This window comes from Sphaeramia orbicularis, chromosome 22 (assembly GCF_902148855.1).
Source record: "Sphaeramia orbicularis chromosome 22, fSphaOr1.1, whole genome shotgun sequence".
NCBI classification, from domain to species: domain Eukaryota; kingdom Metazoa; phylum Chordata; class Actinopteri; order Kurtiformes; family Apogonidae; genus Sphaeramia; species Sphaeramia orbicularis.
Window position 1 is genome coordinate 2,223,839 of NC_043978.1, and position 20,702 is coordinate 2,244,540.

Genomic DNA, 20,702 nt, shown 5'->3' on the forward strand with positions numbered 1-20,702 from the left:
TGAATATACAACAAATATCAGTGCTGGGGGACTGGGATGTTGCCCCTCAAGGTTGGATGTGGATTTTAAAAATAGGACCAAGGCTCCTGTCAGTCCAACGGCATATTTAAGACATTAATTGGCATTCATTTGACCTTTCAAGGTCAAAGGTCATGACACCAAATGAAAGCCCATATGTGACTTCCTATCTATTGCCAATAGTAATTATATCAATATCTTCAACTGTTTTCAAGTTATAGCATTTTGAAATGTGTCTCATTATAAACCAGTGGGGAATTTTTACATTTCAAAAATTCCCCCATTTTTTTTTTTTTTTAAAATCGACATTTCTCAGTTTTTTGAACAAACTTGGTAGACCTTGCCCCAAGTCGGGATGTAATGATATATGAAAATTTCATATTGCAGTTATTGTGACCAAAATTATCACAGTTATCGTTATTATCACAGTATTGTTGAAACTGTGCTCAAAATGTTCAAAAAGTACTGATACACACTTAAATAATTTAACCAAGTTGTATTTTGAAAAAAAAAACGACAACAAAAACAAATTAAATAACAGGCGCAATGTACTTTCTGTTGCAGAAACATGAAAGTATTAACCCTTTGTGGTCTGAGTCTATTTTGGCCGTTGTTCAGTCCTTTTGATTTTGCCTTTATATACTATATAAACAAATGTTTACTATACCCATGTTTGGGATCTTTTTTTCAGCACAACTTCATTTATATCATCTGCCTATTATTTTTTCATTTTAACCTACTATATCAACACAAAAGGACAAAAAACACACAAAATATATAAAATCCGATTTGAAAAATGTATATACTTTATTGCATAAATAACACAAAGATGCTTAACGAACCTTTTCAAAGACAAAGTGAATATCGGTTCCAAATATTAGGTATATAAAATTAAAATTGTAATAAATTTAAACTATACTCAAATATTTGACATAAACGCAGATCTTCACATAGGCGTTTCCTCTGGAAAAGTGTGGTAATCAAACACGGTTATCATGATAATTAGAATTTAAACGGAACTACTAACTGTTGGCAATTTTACCGCGGTTTATTGTTATACCGGTAATCGTTACATCCCTAGCCCCAAGGAACATATACTATGAATTTCAATTGATTCTTGCTGACGGTTTTGGAGAAGTTTGTAGAACTCTGGACATAGATGGCCTTGGGTCTGACCTTTCAGGGTCAGTCAAGGTCAAAGGTTATGGCACCAAATGAAAGCCCAAATGTGACTTCCTATCTATTGCCAACAGTAATTATGTCAATATCTTCAACTGTTTTCAAGTTATAGCACTTGTCCATCTCAGCCCAGGTAATAGGACAGTACTTGGGGTGTTAGAAAATACGGGTTCTGCAATATATCGCAATATTTCATTTCACTATACTGTATCGATATTAAAAAGTACTGTATCAATATTTTTTGGTATTTATTCAAATGCAGATATTGCAGAGGTTCATTTTTCTTTTTGGTTTTTCTTTATTGTTTATATCTTATTTATTATTATTTAACACTGTTTTATTAAATAATGGTTATTTGAAGCAACTTAAAAGCACTGTTTACTGTCCGAGAGGCAGATGGTAGTTCCTTTGTTGGGATTGCACTAAAGTACTGTTCTGATGTTAGTTCTGAACTAATAGAATATGAACATTTGAACAGGATCTGAAACTGTAATGTCTGTAAAACAGAATTTCAGTTTGAACACAGGAACATTTTGTGATATAGCATTAGATCCTGTTCTGATCAAATAAAAATCCGTTTAGTATTTGTGCATATTTCTGGTGTAATTCAATTCTTCCAGGAAATCATCATTTTTAAAAAATAAACAAACAAAAAATTGCCCTTTTAACAGTATCATGATATATCATGATGTATCATATCTTGATCCTTGTATTGTGATTTGTATCATATCGCCAGGTTCTTGCCAATACACACCCCTAGTCAGTACAACCAATCTGGGTCAGTACCGGTGCTGGAACAGCCCCTGAAGGAGGAAACATGTCAGTGACCATGTCTGAGTGATGGAGCAGTGACTTAGTACTGGACAACGGGATAGAACGAAAGTTACCGACAGAACCACTAGGATTATACACAGGGTGCGATTTGTCAAAAAAACAGAGGGGGGATGTTTTTTGTTTTTTTTTTCTCGTCGGGGGGGAGAGTTATATACGAAGGGGTGCAGTCCATAACTAACGTAACTAACTCTGGCGTGAAACGAAAGTGAAACTTTACATCCTTTCAACGTCCAACTCCCAGGTTCTATTTCTCTACACAAAATTTTCACAACTTCTAACCTGCATCCACTGGACCTCCTCCACTGCTCTATGGGCCCCCCGAAAATGCTGGGTTCCATGAATGTCACGTTTACACACTGTTAAAAAAATCCATAATTTAACAGAATTTTCACTGCTTATTTTACAGATTTTCCTGTATTTTTATGATACAGGAAAATGTCAATGAAATGACAAAAAAAAGACTGTCTTTTACATGTCAAATATAAAATAACAGAAAAAACTCTAACTGTGAATAACCATAAAATTTCCATTTTTTAATAGAATTTTTTTCTTTTTTCACAGAAAAATACAGTTAAAATACATTTGCAAATCTATCATAATTGACTGAATGTGAAATAACCTATAAACATAATGTTAATACTTTATATGATCTTAAATTAACAGTAAATTGTTGGAATTTCAATCCAGACAACTACTTTATTAACAGTTGACTGACAGGTTTTGAAAGATAAATGAAATGTTTTCATGTGTGGTACATCATTTTATTACATCAAATATGAATTGATATACAAGTTTTTAACATAAAATTAGGTGATAAACACCAACTAATAACAGAACTTTTCTGCAATTTTAATCCCTATTATTTGTTTTATAACAATGTTCGTCCATATTTATAGGTAATTTTATTGTTTTAATACATATGAATATTCTTTATTAAACATTAAAAAGTAAAAAATATGCAAAATATCATGTAAAGTTAGGGCAAAAAACTGTATTTTAATTATGGAAAATTACCGTATTTTTATGAGATGGTTATTTTCCATTATTTAACAGTATTTTTTTGGCGCCCCAGCAGCCAGAATATTACAGTTTTTTTACAAGGTTTTTTTAACAGTGCACCCCCCCCCCCTCCCCTTCCCCTTAATGGCGCCCCAGTGCACGGGGACATTGGAGAATTCTGAAACTGCGACAATTCTTTTTTTTTGTTTGTTTTTTTTGTTTTATTGGTGATAGTTAACAAGACAATGTGGACAGAAAAACAACAACACATAAACAAAAGGAAACTCAAACAAATAAACAAACAAAAAACAACAACGACAGAGTATTGACAAACAACGTCATATTACAATGAAAAAGATCAGAAATGTAAATAGCAATATGATAATAATAATAATGATAAAATGATGATAATGATAATGATAACAATAAAAATATTACTTTCTAATCCAAAAAAAAAAGAAAAGGAAAAAAAAAAGCAAGGGGGGGGCTTGGTTGAAGAGAGAAAGAGGGGAGGGGAGAGAAAGGGGGAGAAAGAAGTGTAGGTGGGAATGAAGGGGAGCAGGGATCCTGGTTTGTCTGTATGTGGAGGCAGACAGAAAGAATGAAGTGAATGTGGATGATGTCAATGAAAAAAGGTTTGTTCTGGGTTGGATGTGGTCTGATATGTGGTCCTGTACATGGCTGTGGTTCTGGTTACTGCTTTGGTACGAGTTCTGGGTGGACTTTAGATAGTTTGTGAAAGGGTTCCATGTTTCCTCAAAGGCTGATATATTCTTTGTTTTGTAGGCTGTTATTTTTTCTATTCATATGTGTTCTGAGAGTAAATTTGTCCAGTGGGTGATATGGCAGGAGTGTTTGGATTTCCAGTTTTGAAAAATGATTTTCTTGGCGATGGTCAGAGAAATTAGTAATGGGTTATTGTGTTTAGTTGGAATTGTAATGTGTGTCAAGTCCCCCAGCAAACAGAGCGTTGGGGATGCTGGGATTCTGCAGCCCAAGATACATGAGAGTGTTTCTGTGACTGTTCTCCAAAATGACAGAACTGGCTGGCAAGACCAGGTGGCGTGAAGATAATCATCTGTGTGACCCAGGGTGCACTGTGAGCAGATATCTGTGCTAATCAGCCCCATTTTAAACATTTTCCCCTGAGTGATGTGTATTCTGTGAATGGTTTTATATTGTAGGAGCTGTAAATTTGTATTGGTGGTCATGGAGAAGATGTTTTTATTGATTTGTATCCAGAAATCAGGGTTGGGAGGTAAAGCCAAGTCCTTTTCCCATTTGATGGTTGGGAGTGTGCTGGAGGTTTCTGACAATGAAAAAAGTTTATAAATTTTTGAAATTATTTTTTTGGGGGTTGTAATTTTAATGATTTCTTCACTTAAATAAGAAGACTGTAATATGTTGTTAGATATGTTGATTTTAGATTTAATGATGGATTTTAATTGTTGGTACTGGAGGAATTGGTCTCTTCCAACCCCGTACTTCTGGATAAGTGTATTAAATGATATGAACTGGTTATTTTCAAATCAGTGCTGGAGGTGACTGATGCCTTTGTGTTGCCATGATGGAAAGTGAACAGGGGTGTTGTACAGCTGGAAGTCTGGGTTGTGCCAAATTGGGGTGAGCCTACATGGTGCCAGTGATGATTTAGTGATTTAGTGGGCTTTCCACCAGGCTGTCAGAGCTGAGGAGACTGTGATGTTGTTGGAGTCGTCCTGTTTCTTGATTGACTGTGGTAGAAATGGGAGGTCTGAGAGCGAGGTAGTTTTACAATGATTCTGTTCTATCTGTAACCATGGTATACTGTACTTATCTTTATGGATCCATTTGAGTAAACATTGTAATTGATTTGACAGGAAGTAATAAAGAAAGTTTGGTGCTTCAAGGCCGCCCTGTGGTTTTGAGTTCTGTAATGTTGAAAGTGAGATCCTTGATTTTTTATTTTTCCAGTAGAACTGAGTTGTTAAAGAGTTTAATGTTTGAAACCAGTTGTCTGTGGGGGTAATGGGGAGTAATGAAAATAGGTAATTAATTTGTGGGAGGGTTTTCATTTTAACAGTTGCAATGCGTCCAATGAGAGTAAGTGGTAACTTGGTCCATCGTTTAAAATCATCTTCTATGGTTTTCAGCAGAGGGGTGTAGTTGAGGTTAAATAACTCTGACAGCCTGGAGGAAATATTAATGCCTAAATACTTAATATTACCAATGCAATTGAAACTGCGACAATTCAGTTCAGGTGAACGTTAGTGTCACTAATGTAGGATACAGGTGAAAGAAAACTGTCACAGCCTACTGTTATTTACATTTGTTGGTTGTCCCCCCCCGGCCCCCGAGGATGAAATTTATTGAGCAGAAGTAGGGATGTAAAAGGGACCCCCTCCTATCACCCTGATTATACATGATATTTTCATGTACGTATTTATTTGATTATACATGATCTTTTCATGTATGTATTTATTAATCTATGTATTTCACTTGTGAATAACATATGATGATCTTCTAATGGCTGTCTAGACAACGAGGGGGGGGCATGTGATGAATATATTCATCTGTATTCTCAAATGCCCAGTGAAGTTGAAATGTCACGCATGTGTTGTTTTAATCTATGCAATATAAATATGGGTAAATGCAAATCAGACTCCTAATGCTTCTGTCTAATGAACTGCTCCATTTAATAGGATGAATGGCAATCAGAGAACAGAGGGATGATGCACAAAAACACCCCATATTATCAAGCAGTGGACTACGGCGAGTTATCAGCAGCCATCGAGTCCTGTCATAATCATTATTGTGATAATGACAGTGGAGTGAAAGCATCACTGTGAATCAAAACTCTTCACAATTTTCAAAAGACCCGATGTGAAGGCAGCAACAGTGATGGGCAGAAACATGAACTGACTGTGATAGTGATGGTGAGGATGATGCTGCTGCAGTAACAATGGAAAGAGAATAGTAGTGCATTGACAGAGTTGCAGTAGTCCTGGAAACAAAAAAAAAAAAAAAAAGAGCTGAGATGTGAGCCTTGCATGGGGGTATTTCCTCTCAAGTCTTAATGAGATCTAAATTGGATAAAGCATCTCGATCTGCTTGTACAGTGTTGAACACTGCCACGTGAAATGCAATAATGATCATGGTGGTATGGTAGCTGTAATCATACAGCAATAATCTAACATCAGTGAGTTAGACAAGGAGGGAGCGGTGAAAAACATCAGCGCCCGGGAGAGGAAGAGCAATCACACAGATGATTATGATGGGGAGGATGAAGAAGGGAGAGGTAGAGGAGGAAAAGGAGGAGGAGGAGGAAGAAAATGGGAACAGGGCAAAGGAATGGAGGAAGAGGAGAGACAGATAGATAAAGGAAGAGTAATGGTTGGTACAAAGGAAGAGGAAACAGGAGAAGTAGGAGAGAGGAGTGGGATTGCATAAGCGGCGAAGACCAAGTCAGTGGAGGCTGCCACTCAGAATGAGAGCTGACGGTGAAACAGCTGAAATCTGATATTGATTACATCAAAGCCCTCCTCTTTTGCCCTGTACACAATGTATGCCAGAGAAAAGAAGAAGAAGCAGCACCGGAGCCAAGTTACATGCGTGAGTGTGTGCTGAAAAAAATAATGTGAGGAAAGGTCAAACCATATCCAAAAAGTATGCTTTTATAGCCTGCCAAGTACAAAAACAGGTAGATAAACACGTGGATATGGAGTGTGAGCTTTCATAACAAACCAGTGGAATGCACCGATACTTTTTGGACAATCCTTCCAAAAAATATGAACCCCCTCCTGCAAAATGTGAAAAACACACCCCTTTAATGAAGCAGAATACACTAGTAGAGGTAGACAGATGAATCCCCCCAGTAGAACCTGTAACTATCACTATCAGCAGAACAAGTCGTAATTGACGAGGGGTGTCAAACTCATTTTGGTTCAGGGGCCACATTTAGCCCAATTTGATCTCAAGCGGACCAGAGCAGTAAAATAATGACTTAATAAACTATAAATAATGACAAATCCAAGTTTTTCTTTTTGTTTTAGTACAAAAAAAAACAAACAATTAAATTATGAAAATATTTACATTTTACAAAAAAGATGTGAATAACCTGAAAAAACTGAAATTTCATTTGAAAAATTAGTGCAATTTTAACAATATTATACCTCGACTTATTATTTATACGTGTAAATTACACACAGTGTTCCATAAACATTTGGTAACAGGCAGAATATTGTTAAAATTTTGGAGTTTGGAACTACAATTTGAACAAATTCTACAATATTCCATTTCTTATTATTAACACAACTACAGATAACAGTGGATCTATAAATGCACAAAACATTTAGTAACAAGCAGAATATTGTTCAAATGGCACATCTGGGGTTGTTCATCTTTGTTTTTATTTATGTATTTATTTGCATTTTATTGTGAAAGAATAGTTTTGTAAATGTAAATATTTTCACAGTGTAATGTTATTTCTTTAACTTAAATTTTTTCCACATAATTTTTCGCAAAGAAAATTTATAGTTGTCATTATTTATGGGTTATTGTGTTGTTATTTTTACTGTAGATCACATGGGTCTGTATGTGGAACCTGAACCAAAAGGATTTGGATAACCTTGACTGTTCAGGTTAATTTTTGCACTTTCATCCCGCGGGCTGGAATGGCACCTTTGGCGGGCCAGATTTGGCCCCCGGGCCGCATGTTTGACACCTGTGTATTAGACTGTTCAACTATAATGAACGAGCCAAAGAACATTAGCTTTAAGCTTCATCTGATCCAAAATGTTATTATTTGAGCCTTTAAAAACCCACTAGAGGTTCTACTCTGGAACATTTGCTTTTGAAGAATCTTTTTTGGAAGTGTTTGGAACAGTAGTTTATCTAGGGTTTTTGAAAGATTAAGGTTTGAAACCCCAAAGCAGGTTGATAATTCATAGTGATATATGTGTGTGTTCATTTGGTCTGGTTTCATTTTGCACCAACACTCTGCAGTTGAGTGGATTAACACTTCCTGTTCTCATCTCCATTTATAGAAGTGTTGGATCTGACATCGACACTATTATTCTTCCTCTCTGTTTATTTTTCAAATTTTATTTTTATTTTTCAGTTTTATTTTCTTTTTTGTGATAATCTTTGTACAACCTTATCAAATTAGTCCAAACGTTTAAACCAGTGTTTTTCAACCTTGGGGTCGGGACCCCAAGTGGGGTCGCCTGGAATTCAAATGGGGTCGCCTGAAATTTCTAGTAATTGCTAAAAAATAAAATAAAAAAAATGTGAAGGAGACAATCACAATACATAAAGGACATGAAAAACTATGAAGCTGACACTGCAGCACTGTGGTTCTGTTTATCTGTCAAATGCTCATTGTGGTCAGTTTCAGATGCTGCAGCTCTTTCATTATAAATAGTTTGAGTTCTTGTTTTTTCAGTATTAATTGTCAACCTTGTAAATCCAAGCTGGACTGACTGTACATATCCTGACCAAGGAAAATCTAATTCTCACTTTTTGCAGTAATCTACACCTGGGTTTACTGCCTCTGTCCAGAATAATATACATTATATAGACTAAATGTTGTCTAAAATTGTTTATTTGCAACATAGTATAGCAAACTATTACATGATCAAAAACAAATTAATTGTAGCAAAAAAAATGTCTGTTTTGAATATCTAGAGTTGCCAGAAATTTGTGATGTTAAAATGGGGTCACAAGCCAAAAAAAGGTTGGGAACCACTGGTTTAAATCATCCTTCAGGTATTGTCCCACTGTATCTGAACCAAACCATGGTACAGTTTGCTCACACCAAGTCCACCTCATTTGTTTAGACCAAAGACTGGATGTGACAGAAACACTGTGAAGGTGAAGGTTTCGCATCTGCAAATTTGGTTTGAATCAAATTAGAAAGTCTGAAAGTCCAAAACAAATATGGTAGTTGTGAAAATACTATAAGGGGTTGAATTAGAACCCCTTTGATCCAAAGGTCTCTTGGACAAGTGGTTTTTCAAAGGCTAATGGTTTATGCATTCTATGACATTCAATAGGTTTTTTAGTGTACAATATGGGGGTTCCTGGGGGGGGATGTTTCACAAATGGTTCTAGGTATAACCAGAGCCATACAAAGAAAGAGTTGCGACACACTTTGATGTCACCACTACAGTAATCACGTGGTTCATGTAAGCCTCAATAGTTCCAAAACAAACCACATGCTGTCATGTTCTTCTATGGGACAGACAGCAGTGAGTGGGTTATTATCCACACAAATATCCACACACTAATCTATTCCCAACCATTGTTGCACTACTGCAGGGGTGTCCAATCCTGGTCCTCCAGAGCCACTATCCTGCATGTTCTAGATCAGGGGTGTCAAACTCAGATCCTCGAGGGCCTGCATGTTTTAGATGTTTCCCTCTTCCATCACACCTGGAAGCCATTACATCGTTATCAGGCTTCTGCAGAGCATGATGATGAGCTGATCATTAAATGAACCAGGTGTGGCTGGAAGAGGGAAATATCTAAAACATGCAGGATACCGGCCCTCAAGAACCGGAGTTTGACACTTATGCTCTTGATGTTTCCCTCTTCCAACACACCTGACAGGTCGTTCTCAGGTTTCTGCAGAGCTTGATGATTGGCTTATCATTTGAATCATGTGTGCTGGAAGAGGGAAACATCTAAAACATGCAGGATAGTAGCTCTAGAGGACCAGGTTTTGGACACCCCTGCCCTACTGTATTCATGTTAGTGTCAGTTCTGCTTTTGAGTAGTGGGGCTGATCACTGAAAGGACTGACTTCAGCAAACATTGGGCTACTTGCTATTGAAAATGATACCTCCCTTGTTTGTGAGTAGCTTGACATGCCTGAATCACGAGCTCAAATCCACCACTGAAACCCATGACATGCCCTGGTCACTGTTTCTTGACACAGACTTATCCATCTAACTTATAAATACAGCAAGTAGGTTTACGAAACATGCACAGGACAAAAAAACTACTGACAGGCATCACATGAAACCGTTATGAAACGCTAATAAATGAAAAATAGAATAAAATAACTGTCAAAGTGGACCCATATTTGTACCACAGTAAATGACACTAGTGATCACATGACTTCAGCTGACAAACTGAACCCAACACCACCAAAATAAAATTCGCTGAGAACCACATTTGGAATAACGGTACCTTACCTTAGAAACCCCATCATTATAGTTATACAGGGGTTGGACAAAATAATGGAAACACCTTCACCTCAAGATGATAATGCCCCAATCCATACAGCTAGAATTGTTAAAGAATGGCATGAGGAACATTCTAATGAAGTTGAGCATCTCGTATGGCCGGCACAGTCCCCAGACCTCAACATTATTGAGCATTTATGGTCAGTTTTAGAGATTCAAGTAAGACGTCGATTTCCACCGCCATCGTCTCTAAAAGAGTTGGAGGGTATTCTAACTGAAGAATGGCTTAAAATTCCTTTGGAAACAATTCACAAGTTGTATGAATCAATACCTCGGAGAATTGAGGCTGTAATTGCCGCAAAAGGTGGACCTACACCATATTAAATTATATTTTGTTGATTTTTTTAAGGTGTTTCCATTATTTTGTCCAACCCCTGTAGTGGTTAAATCTCAACAGCTTGACATGTCAAGCTAGCTAACTATAGGGCAACAGCTGAAAATCCAACATAACAGTTGTATAAGATATAAATGTATACAAATGCTAACACATACCAAAGAAAACAGAATTTACAACATAAATATCACTAATATAGGAAATACACTTGATAATTTGAAAGATTACAATATCTTATTAATTTAGTGCTGGAGTTGACGGATCAGCAGAAATAAAAATGAGTGTGTTCCGACGCCACCATACTCAATGTTTGGAACTATTGGTGCCTCCAGAACCTGGAAGTAGGTCCATATTTCATCTGCCATTTTTTACAATGGGAGTCTATGGAAGTGTCACCACTCTGTTTTCTCTACTGCTCTGGGTATAACCAAATGACTTCTATTGCCAAGAATTGAAAGTAAATATCATATTCAACTACAACAAAGTGGTGCAGTTGTGGTCTGTGTTGCATCATTATGGAGTGAAAGTCCTTTTCAACAACACCATGGATTTATCTTTTTACTGTAATCTCTGTTGTACTCTCTGCTACAGTCAACTTATATTGATACGAAGTGACGCATAGGCATCAGTGAAAAGCCTCTGCCAGTTTAGACCAAAAGTTGTTGGTAAAAAAAAAAAAAAAAAAAAAAAAAAAAGAATAATAGCTTCACCTCTTTGCTTCAATACTGGTTGGTATAACCTTCTTTGTTGGGTTCTTGAGCCCTTTGAAATGGTTTCAGATGGACCCTTTATAAAAGTTCCACCAGCAACTAAGAATTTATAGGTCAACAACTGGTCGATGTTTAACCCTTAAAGACCCAAACGTCCACCTTTAACCTAATCCATCTACTGATCTAAACTGTTTAATTCCTGTTGATCCACTAATCCTACCAATCCATGTCAATAATTGGTGTAAAATACAATTCTTCATCTTTTTATGATCATCAGATATGACCATATTTGGACATTCAGAGGCACCGTAGTTACCGTGGAGACACCGTCATCTTCTACAACATTGATTCACCAGTCAAACCCATGGAGTTGGATCAATGACAGTAGATGGACACACTGGGTTTATCTTTAATCAATGATATTTTTGCTGAAAAAGTCACTTTTTCTTCAGATTTCTCTGTTTTGATATAATAACCTTTGCATTTACTCTGATCTTTAATTAACATCTACATGATCAGTGAATTAAATATAGAAAAATACATGATTTAAACTGGAAAAAAATCAAAATAAAGAGGATAATATGACAATAAATGATGATAAATCACTTAAGAAGAAAGTTGAATATAAAAAAAAAACTCATTTGGGAACTGACATAAAAACACCACTGGGTCTTTATGGGTTAAAGTTCAATGAAGTAATTATAGTTTTCATCAGGAAAAAGTAGGCTAAGCTAAGGAATCCCCCCCCCCAATTCACTAATTTCCAAATATTAGCTGTGAGTGGAGCAAGGTTATAATTGTTTTGGATTTTTCATTATAGTTTAGTTTTATTTAGTTTTGACTTTTTTTTCTCTAATTCAGTTAGTTTTAATTCATTTTTAGAGCAGGTTTGCTAGTTTTTATTAGTTTAGATTTTTTCCTAAATGGTTAGTTTTAGTTTAGTTTTAGTATTAGCTTTAGTTTTTTCATATCTTTTCTCTTCTTCTCCATCGTATTCAAATAAATCCCAGACAGGACTCTGGTGCTTTCTCCCAACTTTAGTCTTCATGTTTCCAGGTAGAGTGGGGACCAGAAGACGACTGGAAACCACAAGTGAACACAAGTGACGGACCATGAAGTGTCGTATGGTGCCGCTAGCTAAAATTGCTCGAGTGAAATAAATCGATTTCATATCAATTGGACATTGACAACACACAATACAGTTTCAGTTAGTTATCGTTTTTTTCTTTTAATTATAGTTTTTATTTATTTCAGTTAACGAAAATGTTTTTTCAATTCTAGTTTTCATCATTTTGTTAGTTTTCGTTAACAATAATAACCTTGGAGTGGAGCCATGTTCTGCTAATACAGTTGTTGGCATAAGATGGTTCTCCTGTGGAAGAAACCAAAGAACCTCATACACTAGAGAGTGTACAGGGACAACCTAGGCCAGGGGGGTCTAACTTATTTTAGTTCAGGGGTCGCATTCAAAAAAGAGAACAGTTGTCATTATTTATAGGTTATTATGATAGTATTTTACTGGTCTGACACACTTTAGATTGAACTGGTCTGTATGTGGAACCTGAATTAAAACTAGTTTGACTCCATTGATTTTCATTATCTTCAGTGTAATTTTTGAATTTCACAAATTCATCCCACAGGCCAGATTGGACCGTTTGGCTGGCTGGTTTTGGCCCCCGGGCTGCATGTTTGCCACCTGTGATCTTTTCCAGGGGTGTCAAACTCATTTTAGTTCAGGGGCCACATTTAGCCCAAATTGAAGTCAAGTGGGTCGGACCAATAAAATAATAACAGTGAAAAAAGTAAAATTATATTATGATCAGGTTTACATCTACAAAGTTTCCTTAAAAATCTAAATAACATGAACAACTTGAATTGTCTTAAGAAAAACTTGTGCAATTTTAACAATATTATGCCTCGGTCTCTCAGTTCCTCATTTACACATGTGCGTTACAATTTGCATTACAATCACACAAAACATTTAGTAACAGGAAGCATATTGGTAAAATTCCATTTGCTTTTCTTAAGACATTTCCGTTTGTTCATATTTGTTCTGGTTATTCACATTTTTTTTTATAAAAGTATAGATTGGTAATGTAAATATTTTTATGGAATTTTACTTTTTTGCACCAAAAAACAAAGAGAAAATTTGGGGTTGTTATTATTCATAGGTTAATATGATAATATTTGACTGGTCTGACCCACTTGAAATCTAATTGGTCTGTATGTGTCTGTATGTGGATTAATATCTTCAGTGTAATTTTTGCATCTCACAAATTCATCCCACGGGCCGGACTGGACTGTTTGGCGGGCCAGTTTTGGTCCCCGGGCCGCATTGTTTGCCACCTGTGATCTAGGCCAAGATGCTCAATAGTGTTTGACAAACTGGAATACAATCGGCTATCCAAACCCATTTAGAGTCCCAGACGAGCTCTGAAGGGGCAGTATGTCCTCGTCCAAGAAAATGCATTGTTTTTTCGCTTGGGCATGAGGCCCCTCTGAATAAGATGAGATCGATACTGGGTCCAGATAGACCACTGGGAGCCCTGCTGTTAGATTTTTGCTATGGTGGATGGCTGTCTCTCCTTAATAAGAAGAAACACAGTCAACACTCGAGATTCTTTTGTCCAATCAGCCAAGAGTGGTCTAGTCAGCAGTCGACATAGCTCCGCATCATTATGGGGAGAAGAAACAACAAGGCCGAAAGTGGACTGTCTGTCTGTCTGTCTGTCTGTCTGTCTGTCTGTGTTAGTAACTGTTTCTTTACAGTCCATCACAAACCAGGCCTGACACAGGTGTGGCTTCTATCCCGTCTTTCTTTCTTGACTCTCTACTCTCTACCCCCCCTCCAACACCCCCCCCTCTCTCTCTCTCTCTCTCTCTCTCTCTCTCTCTCTCTCTCTCTCTCTCTCTCTTTCCCCTCAAACCTGCACAACACTGACGCAAGCCAACCACACAGATGACGGTCACTGCTTATTCTTCACCATATTATTCATGTCACATAATTCCAGTGTGTCCCTCTACGTCCTCTCCGTCCATCAGAACAGAACAGAGCCTACACCGAGCTACTGCTGCCCCCCCCACCCCATCACCCACCACCACCACCACCTCTATCACCCCCCCCCCCCCCCCCCCCCCCCCCCCCCCCCCCCCCAGCACTACAGATCCGCACTATCAGGCGAACAGCAGCAGCATCACTGATCAAATGTTATGTATGGGGCTGTGAGCCTGGATAGTCCCACAGCCCCTCCAAGAAAACCATTACAACACACACACACACACACACACACACACACTGTCACAGCAGAATTAAAGCATGACCAATTAAACAGTCGAGTCATTAACAGAACCTATTAAGACATTTACCAGCCTATGTATGAAAATCCTTGGCAGAGTAATGCAATCCAATTGCTTTCCCCATTGTCTGTCTCTCTCTCTCTCTCATCCACACAGCAACCATCAGCAAAAGCACGGATGCGGGTAATACTCACTCTGTCCGCCGCCAAAGAATTAGGGAACGACCGAGGAAACACTTTAGAGGCTGACTGTCGACATGTCGTTCACATTCAGCCGCACTCTCTTCTCCCTCTCTCTCCTGTATAGCGGCTGAGGCGGATGGAGAAGGATGAGAGAGAGAGAGAGAGAGAGAGAGAGAGAGAGAGAGAGAGAGAGAGAAAGGGGGGGATTGGACGTGATAAGACTGCAATGAGGTGAGGGATAAAAACCGAGAGAGAGAGGGAGAGAGAGAAAGAGAGAGAGAGACGGTCGGCTTTAGGATGCAGGTCCGCTTCTCCACGCGCAGCCCGTGGGAGCTGCGGCAGCGGACCGACGAACAGGCGCGCGCGTTGCCAAGTTGTAGCCCGCGTGAAGATGGAGAGATGGAGAATCCGCTCTTCATCTCCAACACAACTGGGTAATTCATAAGGGGGGGATGGAAAAAAAGAGGGGACACGCCGGAATTAATCATGCAATAAAAGCAGGCGCGCAACTCCTAGTTTGTGTATATAAGCCATGAAGCGCGCGCGCAGGGTGGGTCCGTCCCTCCGTCAGTTGTTCATCACAAACACACATTAGACTAAAAAAAACGCAAACAGGCCCATAAACTTTCTTTTCACGTGTGCTGTCTAGTTAAAAAAAGAAAAGACAAAAAACACCCCGACTGTTCAGCTATACCGACAATAATTTATAATCTCATTAGTTTATTCATTTCTCCTCTTGCCCTCAAGCACCGATGGATTTCGTGAAACCGGTGTGTGTGTTACCATGGCGACTCGTGCCAGCTGGCACGTCGCGCGCGCACACACAGTAGAAGGTGGCAATAGTACACACTTTTCCACTCCAGCACAGAGGTGTCAAACTCATCTGCTTTCAGGTTCCACATTCAGCCCAATTTGACCTCAGCTGGGCCGGACCAGTAGAATAATGACAGAATAATGACAAGTCCAAGGTTTGGTGCAAAAAGAAAGACTGTGAATAACCAGAGAAAAAAGACAGAAAGAAATTTATTACGAAAAGTTAGAGCGATTTTAACTATGTTTTTCCTCAGCTTCTCATTTCTACACGTGCATTACAGATCGGATCTACACAAAAGGCACAAAACATTTAGTACCAGGCAGAATATACGTCAAATTATACTTAATTTTCTTTAGACATTTCAGGTTGTTCATATTTGTTCAGGTTATTCACATTTTATTGTGAATAATTTCATAATTAAACTTTTAATTCATGAATTATGAGAACCTTAATCAAGATTTTTTTTTTTTCCTCAGCGTTTTCATTCCTCTTTAGGCATGAAAAAAAAAAAAGAAAAACAATGAGATTGATTTTTTTTTTTTTTTTTTTTTTTTTTTAGTAACCTATTTTTCATGAAGTTACAAACATGTCCACTCAGCTGGACACTATGTGTTTAATTTTTGAAGCAAAGAAACATGTATTTAAAATGCAATATCAGAAAGTGATATACTGTGTGAAAGCTATGAAACAAAAGCATTTTTAATACAGCTAATCTGATGTTTTATCATACTCTAATACTAGTTCTTACTAGCTTCATAGAGATAATATAAAAAAAAAAAACTTTTTGTTAAAGAAAACTGTTAATTACAGTCTAAAAACATATATACAATATACAAGAGAACAGCTGTAGAATAACTGTCCACTGGAGTGACCAGTATGCATGAAAGGGTTAAATCATATTTTTTGCACTAAACCAAAGTGAAGAATTTGGAGTTGTCGTTATGTATAGGCTTTTTTTTTTTTTTTTTTTTTTTTTTTTTTTTTTTTGCATTAACCCTTTCATGCATGAATTATTTAAAAAAAAAAAAAAAAAAGAAAGAAAGAAAAAGAAGCTCTAAATGTTTTTTTAGATTGATTTTACAACTCAAAATTAGGCTAAAGTTGAATGCATTTTGAATTTTTTTTTTTAAATATGGTTTTATTAAGAAGATATGTAACCTGAGACCCAGGAAAGTAGAAGTTTTGTACAACTTTTTTTAAATAAACGCCTAGGTTGGAAACATCATAATGCAACAGTTTTTGGGGTTTTTTTATGAAAATGAAAAATTTTTATGGAATGTCCTTTGTGGTGGACAGGTTTTTTTTGTTTGTTTGTTTTTTTGTTTTTTTTGTTTGTTTGTTTGTTTGTTTTTTGTTTTTGCATACAGCTGTGAAACTCCACAAATGTGGACAGAAAATATATATTGGAAACATCATGATGCAACAGTTTTCTCAGTTGCCTTTTTAAACATTTTTATGGATTTTTATTTATTTATTTATTTATTTATTTATTTATTTATTTATATGTATAAAGCTGTGAAACTCTTGTCCACAGACGTTTACAGTAAACCTATGTTTACGTGGGTTCTAAAGGCAATATTCTCCTAACCACATGGGGGCAGTCTCTATAGACCCTAAGCAACGTTTGTGGACAAGTTTCACAGCTTTATACAAATAAAAAAATAAATAAAAATCCATAAAAATGTTTAAAAATGCATCTGAAAAAACTGTTGCATCATGATGTTTCCAATATATTTATATATTTTCTGTCCGTGTTTGTGGAGTTTCACAGCTGTATACAAAAAACTGTCCACCATAAAGGATACTCCATAAAAATTAAATAAAATGCATCTGAAAAAACTGTTGCATCATCATGTTTCCAGTCTAGGCATTTATTTAATTTTAAAAAGTTGTACAAAACTTGTTCTTTCCTGGGTCTCAGGAGGTTAAATATCTCCTTAATAAAACCTTTTTTTATGATTATTATTATTCAAAATGCATTTCAACTTAAGCCTACTTTTGAGAAACAAAATCTATCTAAAAAAAAATCCATTTTTTTTTTCATAATTCATACATGAAAGGGTTAAAAACAATACACCAAAAATAATCTACATCAACCCTTTATAGTTCACTCATAGAAATACACTGAAATACAAAATTTCAACCTTAGTGTGTTATTGGAGGACAGACTATTTTGTTACTTTTGTGAAAAATGTTACATTATTATTGTCATAAAGAAAATCAAGGTTCATTAAGTTACCATATTTGATTCCTTACCCATAGGTGGCCAAAAAAAAGTGTATATAAAAAATACAAGAAAAACACATGTGAGGTGAAGGAAACCTGTATTTGATCCCATTAGAACCTGCCTTTGGTACCATCAGAACCTGTATTTGATCCCATTAGAACCTGTATTTGATCTGATTAGAACCTGTATCTGATCCCATTAGAACCTGTATTTGATCCCATTAGAACCTGTATCTGATCTCATTACAACCTGTATTGGATCCCATTAGAACCTTCCTTTGGTCCCATTAGAACCTTCCTTTGGTCCCATTAGACCCTTCCTTTGGTCCCATCAGACCCCCATGCGTGCTGGTCCAGACCCCTGTCCACATCCACATGATCCCTTTGAACATCATTCCTTACATTAGTTCCATTACTTCATGGAACCAAACAAAGCAGGTCCACTCACTGCTCATGCACAGGTGGATCTTACAGACCCTGGACACCACATTGGACCTGACAGACCCTGGAGACCACATTGGACCTCAGAGGTGGACCTTACTGACCCTGGAGACCACATTAGACCTTACAGACCCTGGAGACCACATTGGACCTCAGAGGTGGACCTTACAGACCCTGGAAACCACATTGGACCTTAGATTGGGGACTCACTGTCCTATCTGGAACTGTTGCTGTCACTGTCTTGTAATGTGTGTGGAAATGACCAAAAATAGTCACTTGCTTAAAGGGTTAACTTCATTTAACTTTCAAACTAATGTCAGAAACAGAAGTTGAAACATTCTGATGTCTTTTCCATCCACTAGCTGTTCCTTTAACTCCTTTTACTCTGAGGCTCCGTTTACATGACAACATTTTCCCTGAATAAATAAAGGCCTTGTTGAGTTCAGTCAAAATGATCCCATTTACATTAGAATGGCGGAAAAATGAGAAACGCTGTTGTATGTACATCAGGTGACCACACATAACCACTACACGTTCCTCCACCTGGGATGCTGATAAGGGGGGGGTGCATGTGGGTCACTTCAGGGTCACATTCAGTTCAGACTTAAAACTGATAGAAATCGCATTTAATGTGGAATATGAACCATCACACAAAAAAATCGGATTTCACCAAAAAATCTGAATTGTGCATTCAGACCTGCTGTGAACAGAGCCTCAGTGACAGGTCTGCAGGGTCTTCATCAAGGAGTTAAAAGGAACATTCTGAAGCGTTCAGATACAGTCAAATGGTTTCATGGATACAGGAAAAGATTTAATAACAACATGTCTTCCACATTAACGGAGCTGAAAGTACAATTTTCAGTTCAATTTCACATTGATTTCAACGTGCATTAAGGTGAATCACCTTGAGGAAATGGAGAAGAACACCCACACACACTCATATACACACACATGTTCTTCACTTCCTTTCTAAACCACTTGCCCTGTGTTCTTCTCTGTTCAGCAGTGGGGGAGAAACCCCTCCCTGGAGATTCCTATCAAAAACAGTAACAGAGACAGTTCCAGTAATATCAGGCAGATGCAGATGATGGTTATAGATTTCAGGGCTCTCAGGTGCATTAGGCTGTACTAGAGCTTCCCCACAAGGATACTTAATGCTCTGCTGCAATGGAAACAGGCCGGCAGATGCGCACGCGCACACACACACACACACACACACACACACACACACACACACACACAAACACAGTTTACTGTTTACAGACACACACTCCAGTCACACAGGACATGTGAGCTGGGCTTAGGTGAGAAAACACTATTGACATGTATAATTCTATCTGCAGGTCCTCACCCCCTCCCACCACAGGGGTGTCCCCCTCTCCCTGAGCCAAGGCTCCACTCATACCATACATGAGTTGGGTGGTACCAGCAGGTCTTCAGATGGGAACCCCCCTGTCTTGGTGTTTCTTTGATTTAGGCCTGTAATAGCTTGAGCGGTCAAGGCGTGTTCAAAAAGGAGCTTGGACCCAGGTATTGTAGCCAAAAATACTTGTTTTTATTATTTTCTCTGGAGAATCAAAACACAACCTTCACCATTAACCTACAGACACTAATAGATACAAAAGTGCACTGTGCATGTGACTGGGATACACCATTTGCCACAGGGGAGACACAATATACACACTAACTATACAGTTTTTTTACCTTTAAAAAAACCCCACAAACTCATGAAATACACTATTTACAAATATTAATACTGAACCAAATGCCCAAAACAACACTATACAAACAACATATATACATATTTAAATTTTACCCAACACCAAACACCCCTCCTTCAACCTCCCATGTATGCTCACCCTCCCAGAACCTTTAAATAGTGACCAAGGCCCCCCCGGGGATTCTTTTGGCTGGACACCATGCCGGAAACAGAAGCACACATATGGTAAGTTGGCGTCTGAAACCCATTTCCCATAATATTCTAAAATAATACTGGTATGTTGAACTTTAAATGCAATATCACAACCGCGATATACATTTGACAATTAATATGCGCCATCTTTGTGATATGCGCAGGAATGGTGAAAAGGACCACAGCGCAAACGGCTCGCCATCCACTTGCCGGACCCACTCCGCCGCAGCATTACAATACAAATCATATTCAATGAATATTTCAGTTTAAAACACATCGTGTGTATCTTCCTGTGATCCATAAATGACCCTTTACTGCCGCCGTCATTCAATACACGGACTAAATAACAACGGCCGTAACGGCAACCTGTCGTTACAAGGCCCACAACACTTTGGGGGGGAGGGGGGCTCCACAGCAGATCCAGCATCCTTGATCTGCCCCTGCTGAACACCCCTGCTATATCCATAGCCATCGAGTTGCTGCCTCTGCTTCTTTGGTAATACAACTTTAAATCCCTATTGTGCAATAGA

The 20,702-nt window shown here is 37.7% G+C and overlaps 1 protein-coding gene across 1 annotated transcript in view; it reads right to left on the minus strand.

The window, feature by feature from the left end:
* Positions 1-14,784, minus strand: part of LOC115413436 (SLIT and NTRK-like protein 3) — a 115,605-nt gene extending 100,821 nt beyond the window's left edge. The window contains exon 1 of the mRNA XM_030126284.1: positions 14,667-14,784. The gene's annotated coding sequence lies outside the window, so the exon portion shown is untranslated. The remainder of the gene's footprint in view (positions 1-14,666) is intronic.
* Positions 14,785-20,702: the final 5,918 nt, after the last annotated feature.